Below are 15,698 nucleotides of genomic sequence, written 5' to 3'. Positions count from 1 at the left end.
TTTTAATTTACGTTATAATTGATGAAGCAAAACCTTGTTTTGATCCTCGATTTTTTTTCGAAATTTGATCGTGCCCACTAGTAGATATTCTACAAAAATATTTGCAAAATTGATTCTGTTTCAGAAGTCCATGACCTCCGCTTCGAATTTTCATAATAGCTCGCCACTTTGCTTACAGCTTTATAGCTCCAATTGTTCCCAAATCAAAAATGAATGTCAAAATGCCGTATCTGTGTATACATTAAGGCCAAGCACGTTTATCCTCAGATATGCATTCAAACTTCACAAAATTCACAAACTCTACTGACCCGTAAATTATTCTTGCCAATTGTAAAACTTTACAAAAATGGCATTTATTTGTCTCTTGCAAGGATAACGAAATATGGCAATATTGAAAAGAATTCGACTGTGTCGGGTTGGTGGTGTGTTGAAATCTTATAGCCCTTGATGACAAATCCTCCGCTTAATTTTTCGAAGCGACCGGAAGAGGAAGAAAGATTATCTATCTATGACGAAGAATCACAGTTCCATTATCATGGTTTGAGTCATTCTGAGTCGGAATGATCGATTATAAAGACGATTTGATGGAACGTGCGCGATCATTTATGCAAAGAAACGAATCGCACCACAACAGTCCGAGAGGCTTCTTCGCTGATCAAAGACGGGATTTCATCAGGTAAGTCGAGCTACATACCATCCACAGCAGTTATACGAACACAGTATGATATACGCGTATTCATGCCAGGGCCTTACAGGGGGGTATATGTACAGTGGCGCCTGCACTCCGTGGGGCCTGAGGGGGCTCGAGCCCCCTCAATAATTCGTTATGAGTGTGAGGAAAAAAGTGTCAGGCTTGTCGATTTTCCCCGGAGTGTCCAGATATCGAGATTAGAGTTCTCAGTGTTCTAATTTTGATCATATGACTCTTCTAAAATGCTTAAAAAAACTTAAAACTCAATACTTATAAAATTTCCCGGGGAAAGATCCCCGGTTTGGGCCCCCCCAATATTTTTTGTAAGTCGGCGTCCCTGTATATGTACTTAGCTCGTGAGAGTTTTGACCAGAATCTGTTTCAACTGTTAGCTTGGCAGTTAATAAAGTCATACTTTAATCCCTTTTTCGATAAAGCTATTAATTAATTCAAAATATATTTACTTCACCCGTAACTTGGATTAGGTTTTTTATGTGGTCTTAAAATGTCAATCAACCCATTAACGGCCAAGGCTAATATTCGGAATAATATTTGAATTTATCATCATATTTAGTCGTAATATAGATACTAGAAAAGAAATTTTGAAAAATTTTGGGCTCTAAAAAATTTATTTATACCAAAAAAATAATGGTGCGTTTTCGCACCTTTGGCGGAATGTGGGTACTTCGGTTAACATACCGTGAAAAACTAAAATCTTTTTCTTTTCCGTCTTTTTAATTTATAAACACATAGAAACGTATAATTTAGTGTTTAAAATCATTAAGTAACCGTTCATACTTTAAAAAATCCCTTTTATTAATGAAAATTATTTGAATATAAGGGCACATTACAATTTACCCAAAAATATACATTGTGCCCATTACATTACCCACACCTTTCCTTGTTACCTTTTCCTCGATCATATGACCTGCATTATCTTCTTTAGTGTCTGCTAGTAAAGAATTACGAGATGGTTTGTCTTTTTTTCGAATTTGATGGTCCTTCTGCATGTATTTATTAGTGATTGCCATAACTGAATCGGTCACCTTTGATTGACGTTAGCGCGTCGTATGATCTTTGAGAAATCAATTGGAGACATTTTCAGCCAACTGGCCCTCCTATAGATTTTCAATGAATTAGTTAACACACTTTCCCGTAAATTGGTAAACAATGTCCACCACCACTTTTTCCCTCTGATTTTTATTCTATAATTCGCGTTTGCATTATCGTGATGTATAATCCACCTATGGGATTATTGGACTGACAGAAGCTAGGGAATAGTTATGCCTTTTCTTTCAAATGGTTTATTATTATATGGTTTATTATTATATTATATGGCTGGCCACAATTGCAACAGAGGTTTCATTCCATTTGACCGCGAACAATTCAGATTCCTCGTCAAATAAGCATAATCAATTCTCAGAGGTTTTTTCCAAAAGCTTTAGGGTCTTCAAGCGGGCACTTTCCAGTTCTATTTTCCCGAGTGGTTCACGTTACAAAGGATCGCCTTTCCTTGAGTGTTTGGAACAAGAAACATGTATAAGAGAAGTTGTCAAAAAATAACCGACGCTGAGTAATTTCGGGAATTATTTTCAAGAGATGGGAAACAAAGATAGCTCCTAATCCTACCTTCACTCCATTAGAGTTTGATTGATTTAGCCCCTGAATACGAAGACAAATTGGATGAGGTAACCACCTGAAGAGCAAAGGTACCATTTGAACCCTAATCAAACCGGTTTATTTTGTATCAACATTTTTGCTGAGTGGAAATCACGGCACCATTTGCTCAACCATAGAAAGGTTATGAGAAAAAATTCTAAACTGCATTTTTAACTGCACTGCATAAAAATTAGCATTCAGTATAGTAAATATTGGTCTCAGCTTTGCACATTAGCTTTCTCTTTGAGCTTCAGGGAAAACATTCAACCGTAAATTCTTTATTTGATAAAGATGGTAAACTTGTCACCGAAAATATTGACAAAGCTAACACTTTAAATTTCCACTTCGAAAGTGTATACACTACTGACGATACTCAGTTCAATTTAGACATCCCACATACTGAGGAATTGTTGGAAGAAATATCCATACAACGTGATGGGATAAGTAAACAACTACAATCGATTAAGAATAGTAAATCTCCGGGTCCGGAGGGAATACCCGCGCGTGTCCTCAGGGAGTTAGCTCCACAGATCGCACCTTATTTAGAGATCATATTCAAGAAGTCACTCTCCGAAGGGAAGTTACCGCCAGACTGGAAAATTGCAAGCGTAACACCCATATTCAAAAAGGGAAACAGACATGACCCAGGCAACTACCGTCCGATTTCATTAACATCGATTATAGGCAAGATACTTGAGCATATATCGTCGTTAGCAATATCATGACTTTCTTGGACAGACGTAGCTTCCTCCATGACTGTCAGCACGGATTCCGAAAAGGTAGATCATGCGAAACACAGCTCGCGCTCTTTCTTCACGACGTTATAAAATCTAGTGAATCGAAAAGACAAGTTGACGCACTGTTTCTAGATTTTAAGAAAGCTTTCGACACGGTACCTCACAACAAACTTTTATACAAATTACAGTCATGCGGATTAAACGAAACAGTTTTAAACTGGGATACGCGACTTTCTCAGAGATCGTAAACGAAAAGTTGTTCTTGACGGAATTAGCTCCGATGTTGTAAACGTTACATCAGGTGTTCCACTAGGAAGCGTAATCGTCCCCCTGTTGTTCATTATATACATTAATGATCTCTGCTCCCGCATAAGCAGTAAAATACGTGACTGACTTAAACAACGTTCATTTGTAGAGCCAAGAGTGGGGACTCAAACTTAATCTGAGCAAATGCATGGCGGTACATTTCTTGCGGAATTCGTCCAACTCTAACCACGTTTATGCAGTGGATGGCATTAATGTAAAGGCAACAGACGAAGTGAAGTACCTGGGAGTTACGATAACCTCGAACCTCACGTGGGGAACACATATAAAGAATATTTGCGGCACAGCCCTGAAGAAATTAGGATTCGTCAAGCGTATTGTGGGAAGATTTTGGGATGAGAAAGTAAAGGAAAGGTGCTATTTCGCTCTCGTCCGACCGCACCTTGAATATGCAGCGAGCATATGGGATCCGGTGCAGAAAGACTTAATCCGCGAACTGAATAAAATTCAAAGGAAGGCTGCGCGTTTCGTCAAAAACTGCTACGGGCGTACAGACAGTGTTACCCAGATGTTAAGCGAGTTAGGCTGGGAGCCGTTGGAGACTCGGAGGCTGCGCGCTAGGCTTAGATTGCTTGAACAATTGAGAATGGATATCTTTAAGAGCGACACAGATAACATAATATTAGAGCCACACTATATTTCCTGGTCCGATAGAAGTGATAAATTAAGAGAGATGTTTTGCCGAACGGATAGATACGCGAAATCGTTTTTCCCCCGAACCATAAAGGACTTTAATAAACGCTTGTCCCAACTTCGTTTGAGCACTTATTTTTTTTTTTTTTTTTTAGCTGTAAACGGCTGGTGTCCTAACACCCCCTGCCACACGCCTTTTAGGCGGCTTGCGGGGTATTATGTAGATGTAGATGTAGATTAGTCCGTTTTGTCGAGAGAAAAGGTGGATATTTTCCTTTATCTCTTTCTACTCATAGTTTGACGAACTAATTCAACCCATTTATCTTTATAATATCTTTAGACAAGTGTAAGTCCTGCTGCGGGAGCACATGACACCTAGAGAGAATCAAAATCTCAAGACACTTCTCAAGTCTACAATACTAATTGTAACTGATGCCTACTGCTATAAGTAACATATATTACTTTTTTTGGAAAATATACCATTCCCTCCCAAACCTCGTCATCAAAAAACCGGAGGAAAATGTCAGATGGAGACATACCTCCAAATTCACGTCTTTTTTTTTGTCATATTCCTTCTCTTTTGATATGGGATGACACAAAAACTTAGCATCAATATCCTTTTTCCATTTTGGAAAATTAGTGCCTTTTATCAGACGACTGGATATCTTTTTTGGTATTCTGATGGCTTTCCTTCTTCTTCTTGCGCACTCAGCCGGTGCTCCACTATGCCATCGCCTCAATGCGTTTGCAATATTACCGCGATGTCATTGTTAATCGGCTTCGCAGTTCAAATGTTACCATCGACGTCTTCTTCATCAGTCAAGTTCTTAACGTCTGGCGGTATTTAGACAACATCCGTGGCGTCATCCACAGAATCCAGGGTTTCCTCTTAAGGGGATAGGATACTTCGGGAGAACTCCGCTGCAACGGTCGCTGGCATTTAGTTCCGAAAGCGACCGCTGCGTTTGAATTGGAGGGGAAGTTGACTGGGTGGAAGGGGGACTCGAGAGCGAAGAAAAATTCATGGTTGGGGTGAGGGACTGAACTCCCCTTCTGCGGTGTCAGATTTCGGTCCGCTGGCGGTCGGGATCTCGGATAACCTATGCAGACCCTATGGAGTTGTTTGTGTTGCAAAAAAAACTCTTGAGGCCCAAAAAACTCTTTTTGTGTTTTTTGTGTTACTTTAGTTGATCAGCCCTTCCGTCGGTCTCTTTTTCTCTGGATAGTTCCCGCATTGAATTCCGCTCGCTTTCTTCACGGTGTCCCATTTCTATTCATCCTGTACCTCAATGAATGCATCGTAAATAAGATTGCAGTTTATAATTTATAATATAAAAATAAAATAGACCGTATGACTTGACTTATTCCACGCCGGTAACCAATATTGCACAATATAATTAATCGAAACGAGAACACGAGAAATCGTGTATCACTTTCGTTAAATGCAGTTTCATTTTTCTCTCTACCGTTTGTTGTTACAATCCTTCACAAAATCCACGTTTATATTACTTCAATACTCCGTTTTATTGCGCACTTCAATTATAATTTTTTCCTATGATGGCAACGACAGCATAATTTTTAGTACAGCTGGGAGGAATCCTAAATTACCTCTATTTCGAAAGCTTCAACTCCAAGTATGAAAGGTGAAAGTATGTCTTAAAAGTCGAAAACTTTTACAAGTGGTCTATTTCATATGATACATATACGTGTTTATGATTACATTTATAAAAATTCATACACAGTTATTAAATCTCAACTCCCCTGGGATCATGCAAAATTAATTTTTTCTTAACTTTGAAGTCTGTAGCGCTGTAATCGGCACTGAAGCTGAGGAGTCATGATATCCTCATTTTTTTATCTTACTCGTTTGAAAATGCCCGGAGAAAATTAATGTCGCGCCGCAGCACGAAAAATTTCGACTCGGTTCACAATTGGTGAAGGGTATTCAGAGGTGGAATTAGTAACTTCATGTATTGCGATCTCATTACCCTGTAAGAATCCCATCTCTAAAGGCCGTTTTACACGGTACACGGAATTGCGCAATCTGACTTACGTGCGAAGGCGCAATCAAAATTGCGTCGTGTAAAGCGGTGAATTACTAGAACACATGCTAGAATGCGTGGATGCGAGACGGCAAAATAGCCACTGGTTTAATTTCGTTCATGCATTCGCGCAATTCCGCGCCATTTTAGAAATTAATGTAGCTCTAACCTGCGCAATTCCGTACCTCGTGTAAAACGGCCTTAAGGCTGAAGCCGGAAACTTTTGATGCGCGCGTGACTCGATAAACAATGCGGTCCGCGCGGCTGAAAGCTATTATTTATTTCGATGTATGTATAGCATATTGTAAGCACTAATGGAAGTCGCACTTTAATTTGTTACAATATTAATTAATTTATAAAATTGGCCGAGAAAAGAAAAATGCGTCTTACTCAGCCATGCCATAATATATATGCGATAATCCAGGAAAAACCAGTGGCCGGGGCAGAAGGCTGCTGTTGGCCGCACCGCGATATACAGGGATAAAATATTACCATATTTAGTCTCCAGGAGGCCGGTGTGCAGAGAGAAATGAAGGGTAAAAAGTTGAGGGAAAGTATTGATAAAAAAACATCAGCTCCGGTACAATTATTTATTGTAACCAGGTGTATTATGGCATATTTTAGGCATCATAAAGTTCAGGTAAAACTCTTTTAATTTATCCACCATTGCTGTGGCCCAAAACTGCTTTCCCTTTGAATTCTGTCAATTATAATCCCATGAGGAGACCACACAATAAAATCGCAATATTGTTTATCCCATATTTCCAGCTGTCCCTGTACTTGATAAAAATATCTGTTTCTCCTGCGTAACTTATATTTTCCATCTTTCACTTCCATGAAGGTAGCTCTTTTATTTTTAACTCCTTCCTCAGGAGTAATATACCTACAATTATAGGGGCACTTGATTTCAACCAAGCCTTCACCATCAGATATTACCCCATCAGGACTAGCAGCCAAAAAAGGTAATTTTTCATCAACAAAGAGACCTGCGGGTAAAACTTTATATTTGATTGAAGACTCATATTCCCTGATGGCAGATTTTTCGTTAGCATTTCCCCAATCTGTAGCCTTGTTTCTTCTGAAGGAAGGAAACAAAATATCGTCTGCCACTTTCTCCCTAGATGTTGTGGGCCTTAAATTGCAAATACGGCCAAAGAAAGAGGCCGTCAACCTTTTACACATTTCCGCCTGCCCCGTCGTATTGAGCATTTGCTCTCTTGTTTCCCTCTCCAACTTTTCCCTTGAGGTTTTATCCATTTTTAGTGATGATAGGAAATTATTCATGGAATCTTGGCTGGCCAATGCGATGTCACTTTGTACATCAGGAACAAGCCCATAATGTTTGTCTGGTCCCTCAATTCGCAGACGTTTCTTTTTTGAAGTTTCAGAGAATTCCAGTCGTCGCTTTCTAATGTACTCCCTATTCCTTTTGGAGGAAACAGAATTTTTTTGGGCATTCTCCTGGGCTCTTGCTCGTCAGTCCTTTATGAATTATGCCATGTACATCATCTTTCACATTGAAGGATACCGATGCAATGGCACACCTAGTTTCATAGGCCCCCCTTAAACATAAATTTAACCTTTTCCCTCCTACGTACTTAGCTACATAAGAGCTGTAGGACTCCGCAAGATTGTCACGTTATATATCAAACTAGCGGAGTGACGAGATAATAGACTGTTGGCATAGGTGATATCCTCCCATATGCCGCAACTAATGAAATGAGGGACCAAGTTTTCCTCTCCTTCTTTGGGTCCTTTGCAATAATATTTGTCACATTTATTATGGTCACCAAAAACATGATTCGATCCTTGCTCTATGTCCTTCTGTAGGAGTTTGACCCTTTCCGACCCGGCCATTTTCGCTCTGAAGGAGATTGCCCCACTCACAGCTACCCTCAATCTTGGCAAGTTAGTGTTTATTGTTCTCCTGTACCCAACGGGCACTGCCCCTTTTGAATTTCTTGGCCGTTGTGCAATATCTTGCAGTCTACTGCTGTAATTTATAAGTAGGTGGTTGACGCATTCTACTTTTTGCACTGGTAACTGCTGCCCAAATGGCATTTCCCTAGACAGCCTTTTCATTATGCTACTATCATCATCACCTGTAATAAAAAGGATTTCATTACTTGAGAGAGATGTTGTTTGATCGTGAATGATTTCATGATAAAAATATATTAAATATTCAAGTTTTAAAATTAACTTCCAACTAAAGTATTGAAAGAAAATGAATGCATATAGCTTCTAATGAACAAATATTTTATGCACATTAGCTACGTAAGAGTTGTATGACTCTACAGGATTGTTGGTGACATTATATATTAAACTAGGGGCGTACAAAATAGGAGACGGTAAACTACATTAAAATGCGTTTTTCAATTCTGTGAGTTTGCGTATTCAAAATTATGTTCCGAGTAATTCAACCTAACCGAATCAACAAATCCACCAAAGTCTTACTGCAATTACCTATCCGTTTTTTCCAAATGATCCTCAACTCTGAGAAGGCAATCGTCTACGTCTGATTGCTCAGCTCGTCGATATTCATCCTGTTCCTTAGGGTCCATTTCTCCACCATGCCAATTGCTGCATCCAGGCTGAGGTGATGATGGCCTAATAAGGGGAAAAAACGAATTTTGAGAAAACGAATTTGCTGACGGTGATGTAATTTACACGTTAATTATAATTAGCAATTAGCGCTCCATTAAATATTTCTGAACTATTATCAACTAAATCGTAGGTATAATATTTAATGTAATTATTTTGCAGCAATATTTACCTTTCCACTACACCTGTTCCGGAACCCAATGGCAATGATTCTTCGGAATGAACGCTTCCGGTTTCAACTGCTACAAAAAAAATGTGTAATAACTAATAAGGCTTCAGGCAAAGGAGGGAATTTTTATTCTCGTTATTTTTCTTGAAGCTTAAATAATTGGTACACTATCAATACAAGAGAGTCATTTTTTAAACGCAAAATGAATTGAATTTCATTGTGAAATTACCTGCTTCCTTAGGTTTTGGGGGGTGATATTTCCTCTTCTTTGGCTGATAACACTTACGATATCTCCACTTCAGGTAAGGAGTTGGTTTTTCCATAATCTGCTGTCCACAATCAATCTCGACACTGACCCGTCGAAAAACACAGGTGTATCTTGCTCTCGTAGCACGCTTGAACTCTCCAGCCTCCCGAAACAAAATATTTTTTTTCTCCGAATATGACGCCCGACGCAGTGGAGCAGTGTGAGGGGAAGGAAGGCAAGGGATTGGTAGTGGGGGAGAGAGAGGGGAAGGAGAGAGACCGCCAAAGAGAGGGGAAGTGGAGGTGGGGGGATCCTTCTCTGGAAGACGACAGCGCCAAGTCCCCGCCAGCGCTGTGATAGACGTTGAGCCGTAGAAAGGCCAAAACATACATCACGCTCAAGAACATAACGCGAATCTGGTTGCATGCACGCTCTACCGGTATATATATTTGAAATTATGAAAGACGCAGCCTTGACTCAAATGTTTGATCATCTCTGAGTCTCAATTTGGAGCGGAGTAATTCTCACGAGAAAAAGGCGATTTTTTTGGGAAGTTTACAATTTTTTTCTCCTAATAGGTTTTTACGTGTGCAACTGTGAAGACATACAAACCAAGGCTACATATATCCTATGTTTTTTAGTGGAAACAGTTCCTTGTTACATGCAAAAATGGCTCCCTAGCGACCTAAATGGTAGCTTGCTGCAACGGCACTTTTCTGGCGTGGTATCCAGTCCCCTTAAGTGGTCAAGATATCTTGGGTGGACATACACCTTTTATTATCCACCTTCTGTAGTCTCGGAAAATTTGATGAAATGAAAAAGATATTTTTTTCACTCCTACGTTGCCTGAAACGTTGATATTGAAGATGTAGGATCACCCAGTTACACCCGTCATACCGAACGAATGCGTATAGACCAATGAGACTAACTTCTTGAAGCTTTCTTCTAGCGTTAGAAGGTAAGATCCATCAAACTATACATAGCAGTGATCCGTTTCTGAATGACCAGCGCTGTTTGAGAAACAGTACATTACACACAGTTGAAAACCGATAGGTCTCGTGGTGGGGAATCGAGCTGCTCATTAGTACACAATGGCTAAAAGAAGCCACATTTTAGAAGACGACAGCTGTGAGACCAATAAGATAAGAAAGTACATTTTATGGTACTTAAAACCCAACAGGGATTAAACTTATTCACCGAATAATTACAGGGTGGCGTACAATATTAGTGACCAAGGTTTGCTACATTTGTCTCTCGGTACGGTGCCTCAGTCCTAATCCGCCATACCCCCAAACGCCAAAGGTGCGAAAACGCACCATTATATACAAGTGTCAAAATTGTGCATCTCTAAATATATTATTTGGTTTTAAAAAATCTGAGTAATTAAGCATTATTAGTACACTTATAATACTAGTATTAGGATTCATAAATATTCTTAGTGCACTTGTAAAAAAATATTAAGTTGATAGCCCTCGATGAGCTAGAAATTTAGTAAATTTGAAAAATTATAACTAAATAATCACGTCAAAATTATTAAAGAAAATGGTTTTAAAAATAATTTTACCATATAAAGGCTAATTTACCATGGAAAAACTATTAAATAACGGAGTAAATATTTTTTCACGAACTAATTAAAAAATGGTGCGTTTTCGCACCTTTGGCCGTAAATGGGTTAAGACATCTTCAAAATACAGAAAATTGGTGAAGCAAAACTAGCTATAAAGAAATGTTTGAATCATTGATGGTACGCAGCTCTTCCCGGACAATAAAATTTCCTTTTTTATTTTCCATTGATTATTTCATTCATTTAATTAAAAATGCCTTAATTCATGTCACGTTTTAAGGAATTATTTTTAACCAACTCAATGAGATTGTCCTTGGATCATCAGGGGCGGATCTAGGATTTCTTCCTGGGGGGGCACAAGAAAGGCCGTACTTAGGATTTTGTTTTGGGGGGGCACAAAGATACCCCGTGATACAAAACGAATGCAATGATAACGGGACCGTATTAAAAATATTTTTTAAGGGTCTTGGGGGGGGGGGGGGTCACGTGCCCCCGTGGTCCCCCCCCCCCCTAGATCCGCCTATGTGGATCATGGTGAAAGGAAGAAAATGTCTTCTTGGCGTGCTACCCACCATCCTTTGTCTTGGATGTGAGATTTTTTCATATTTGGGAAAAGGGCAATGTGTAAAATGTATGTTTAATCTACGTTCCCATAATTTTATACTCTTTTTTTAAATTAAACGAAAAAAATAAATTTTAATCATTTTAAATCATAAGATAAACAATTTCAGGAGTCACCTTATGCGATTCCATCAACACCAATACCATCAGTCAATAATCCTAAAATTGATTTGAAGAAGTTCTCCATTCCTATCACTTTAGTAGTATACCTAAATGACCTCCCGGAAAATAAATTCCAATATAAGGCTTTTTTGCGGATGACTATATTATTTATTGGAAAATTGAAAATCAAATTGATCAGGAAACTCTTCAGGATGACTTAAACAAATTAATGGATTGGGTATCGAGAAACAGGATGGAAATAAATGCAAATATGTTAACTTCAGTAACAGAAGAAAATGCGGAGATAGAAATTATGAATATTCGGGTAGTTTAATTCCAAAATCTAACAGCTTTAAATATTTAGGAGTCCATTTATCTAAGAATTTAGGATGGGGTTTAAACGTCGAGCACACAATCAAAAAATCTTTTTAAGTATTGCACTGGGTGATGAGAAACCTCTGAGGAAGCATCAGGGCTACCAAAGAAATGGCCTATACAACCCTAGTACGACCAACACTAGAGTACGCATCTCTTGTCTGGGACCCTCATTTTAAAGGAGAGGCGAAGAAATTGGAGAGGGTGCAGAGAAAAGCTGCTAGGTATGTGTTGGGAAAGCACAAGAAAACGGAAAGTGTTTCAGAAATGCTCAGAGTTCTAAGGTGGGAGAGTTTACAAGAGAGGAGGAAAAGAGGCAGGCTATGTGGCATGTTTAGAATGATGAGTGGGGAAAAAGCATGGAAAGAATTTGAGAAGGACATATCAAAACCCAGCTTTGTTGGAAAAAATGATCACCAGTTCAAGATAAAGTGCCGATCACAAAGGACAAATGCGAAGCAGTTCTCCCTCTAGAGTAGGACATTAAGGGACTGGAACGACCTACCAGCAAAACTATTTGAGCCCTTCACGAAAAATTTACATATTTTTAAAAAGTTGTTGAAGAAGTAGGGACCAAGGGCTTCTTATAATATTTTCTGTTGTTTTTTCATCGTATGTACATGTTACCACGAGGCCAATGGCCTACTTGTCACAATTTAACAGTAATATAACATATATCTGCTAACCTTTTCATAGCTACGTATTTCTTCTCTTTTACATCCTTCATAACCCTTTGTCCTATGTAACTCATTCGGGGCCGTCCCTTGCCCTTCTCCCCTTCCACCTATACTTCTACGATTGTTTCCATCAGGCCATCATGTCTCATTATGTGGCCAAATAAGCTGTCGCATCTTCTCCTAAGGTAAGTTTTTAGTAGGCTTCTCTTCTCTCCCAATCTCCTCAGCACTTCCTCGTTACTTACACGGTCGATCAGCTTTATCTTCATCATTCTTCGAGCTATATATGAGAGGTATATAGATTGAAATCTTCACCAAAAATGTTGACTGCGATTTAATTTTCTTCTCCGTGGACTGTATCACGCAATGCAACTCTTGTGGTTGGACATCCTGCCACGTAGGCACACCGCTTGACACGCTCAAAGGGAAAACATAACTCAAAGGAGACTACCCTTAACCATTAGTAATTCTCTCGGTGCAAACCATTTTGCTGGGGTGAGCGTTTGCACAACGTTTTTGGTCTATGCACGTACAGACATACACAACGATCAATGTTGTGTGAATGGGGAACAAGCTGATCCCATGCGCGGCACATAGGAATAATTTTTTCCAATGTTTCCATTAAAACCCAAGATCAAGTTTCGAAATTTGGTAATGTAGCCCGTGGGGACATAAAACTCTTATAGTAATATATCCTCAGCCTAAATAAAATAAAAAACACTTATTTAACTGTTTAAGACATAAATTGTTAACTTAAATGTAAGTACAGTGCTCAATGGCTCAGGTGTGTGGCGGCCTTTATGTCCCTTGCTCATTATCTATTTAAAAAATTATACGTCTTCCTCAAATCTATGGAATTGGAGCTGGCTTTAGGCTATTGGTCTCAATTTCAACTCCGTACCTTAGAACTGGTGGAATTGAGAATCGACATTTGGAATCAACTCATCCACAACGGAAATCTTTCTGGGGGTGACCGCTACCCTCATGGATGTAATTTGGAGGATAGATCAAGTAAAATCTGTCAGATGAGACGTTAAGCCTTGGTCCCTTAGGCGATTTGCCTGTAGTTTAGGCAAGGGATACCTGCATCTTGTCCAACAAGAATTCCATTGACATCTTATGTTGATTTTTTCAGGTAGATAATCGCCATGAATATGCTGAGTCTTCTGCTGCTGGTGATCGGAATGGTGCCTTGGAACGAATGTGCACCATACAAAGAGCAAGATTATGAGATGAATGCTGCATTGGATAAACTGCTCTTCAATAATGATCAGCAACAGCAAATGATTCCTCCAAAGTCTCTAAGCTTTGCTGATCAGCAGGAATTTGATGAGCTTGTAAAGGAGATAATTACTAAAGTACTGGAGGAGACATTTGAAGAGATTTTGAAGGATGTGTTTGAGGAGATGTTTGAGGAGAAAATGAAGGAGACAGACAATGAAATAAGTGTAATTACACCTGGACATCAAAGGGGAAAACGATCAACCAAAGCAAAAGTGGTGCTGGAGAAACACTTACGTAAACTCACTAAAAATAAATTGAACAGGGAGAAGATGGAGAAACTTAAATTTAGGATTTGATGGCCTTTGGCAGTAGGAATCTATTTCCATGAATAAACGTGCTTTAATCTAACATGAACATCCTTGTATTACATTTTTTAGTTGGGCATCAATCCAACATGGAAATGGTACAATAAGCAGCTTCTGTGCTTGAGTCAATATTTAGCTTGCATTTCTATGTTTTACATGTAAGACTATTTTGTTACCAGAAATATTTTAGGCACTTTTTCTCTCCGTTTTTTTCCATTGCTGTAGCATTTTTCAGTAGAATGCCAAGTTTTTGTTTTCAAGATGCGTCAAGATTTAATCCCCTATGGAGCATTATCAATTGGTACATAAGTGGCCAAACCAATTGAGTTCAGAGTGCATTTTCAGTCTTAATTGGTGGAAGTCTAGCATATTAATGAAAGTTACAGGCAATTTTCCAAAAAAAATAATTACACTCATTGTACTGGAGTAATATGAAGTAGCTTAGACTAGGCCTTAAAGATGCAAGACTTTTATATTTCTAAAAGAAATATTAAGGGATAGAGGAAATTATTCTCTTTGTATGATTGATGTTTTTTTTCTCCTTGGAATATCAAATTCTTGTGTTCACAAAGAAATATGGTGAGTTGTAATCCCCTATGAAGCAATGAAAATAATAAATGGCCAAAAAAATGGGTTCGTTTGATAATATTATTTGACAATCAATCACAGAAAAGCTGGGAATACAAAAATAGGCACATTTTTCCCCCTTTAGTATCCTTTCAGAGCGATGAAGCAAGAGCCCCCTCGACGCTTTCAACGAGACGGCCACTTATGAACATGAAGTGAGTTTAATCGAGACTCGTCCGGAAGGAAATTAATTGTATTAAAGGAGTTGAAGAAAAATTTAAGCAAACGAAAAGTCACGCTGGAGAAGCTTTGATCAAGGATTTAATGGCAGTGGAGATGGGATATTATTGGAATGATTCCTATACATATAAAATTTCACTTGACCCTTAAAAGGTTTAAATAAATAAAAGATCATAGCACTTTTCCACAAGAATTTGTAATGCGTAAAATGCGTCTCGGCTCACTGAGACATCATCTGGTACAAGACTGGTACAAGGTCTTGTACCAGATGATGGCTCAGTGAGCGTTGTACGCATTGTACGCATTACAAATTCTTGTGGAAAAGTGCTATGATCTTTTATTTATTTAAATATGTCTAACTTTCACCAATTGAAGCCTGAATCTGTTGTACTTAACCTTAAACAGGTGCTATATGATTGGAATATGCTAACCCATTTTATTCACCAAAATCCCACTTTCCCCATTACAATTTTGATTTCATGAATTTCTTTCAAGAAATGTAATCGAGAGGCAACTCTATCAATTCTTATTGACTATTGATAAAAATGAATAATTTGGGTATTCATAGAGGTTTTCTTATGGTTCAGGGACCAGCATAACCGAATTTATGAAAAGTTTATATGTTTTGCTCTCCTACTGTATGTGTGAAAAACATGGGAATAAGGTACACTGGGGACATCACTTTCAGACGATAAGCTTTTTAGCAAGTGAGCCCTAAAACGAATTCCCCTTCACCATGACACTGAAAATTCTTGTTGTAAGCTTTCGTAATCACGATCTCTTTGGGTACAGAGTTTCATACAATCATGAGCAACGTCAGGGATAAAAACCCTTCCAAATTTGATTCTGTAAATATATTT

The 15,698-nt window shown here is 38.6% G+C and overlaps 1 long non-coding RNA gene across 1 annotated transcript; it reads left to right on the top strand.

Annotated features, from left to right (window-relative positions):
* The first annotated feature begins 564 nt into the window (after nt 1-564).
* Nucleotides 565-14,664, top strand: LOC124165559. The gene is made up of 2 exons (XR_006866255.1): nt 565-676; nt 13,578-14,664. It is a non-coding gene; the product is annotated as an uncharacterized LOC124165559 (long non-coding RNA).
* Nucleotides 14,665-15,698: the final 1,034 nt, after the last annotated feature.

The sequence above is a fragment of the Ischnura elegans genome, chromosome 9, assembly GCF_921293095.1.
Source record: "Ischnura elegans chromosome 9, ioIscEleg1.1, whole genome shotgun sequence".
Lineage (NCBI taxonomy): Eukaryota > Metazoa > Arthropoda > Insecta > Odonata > Coenagrionidae > Ischnura > Ischnura elegans.
This window is presented reverse-complemented; position numbering and strand designations above follow the sequence as displayed.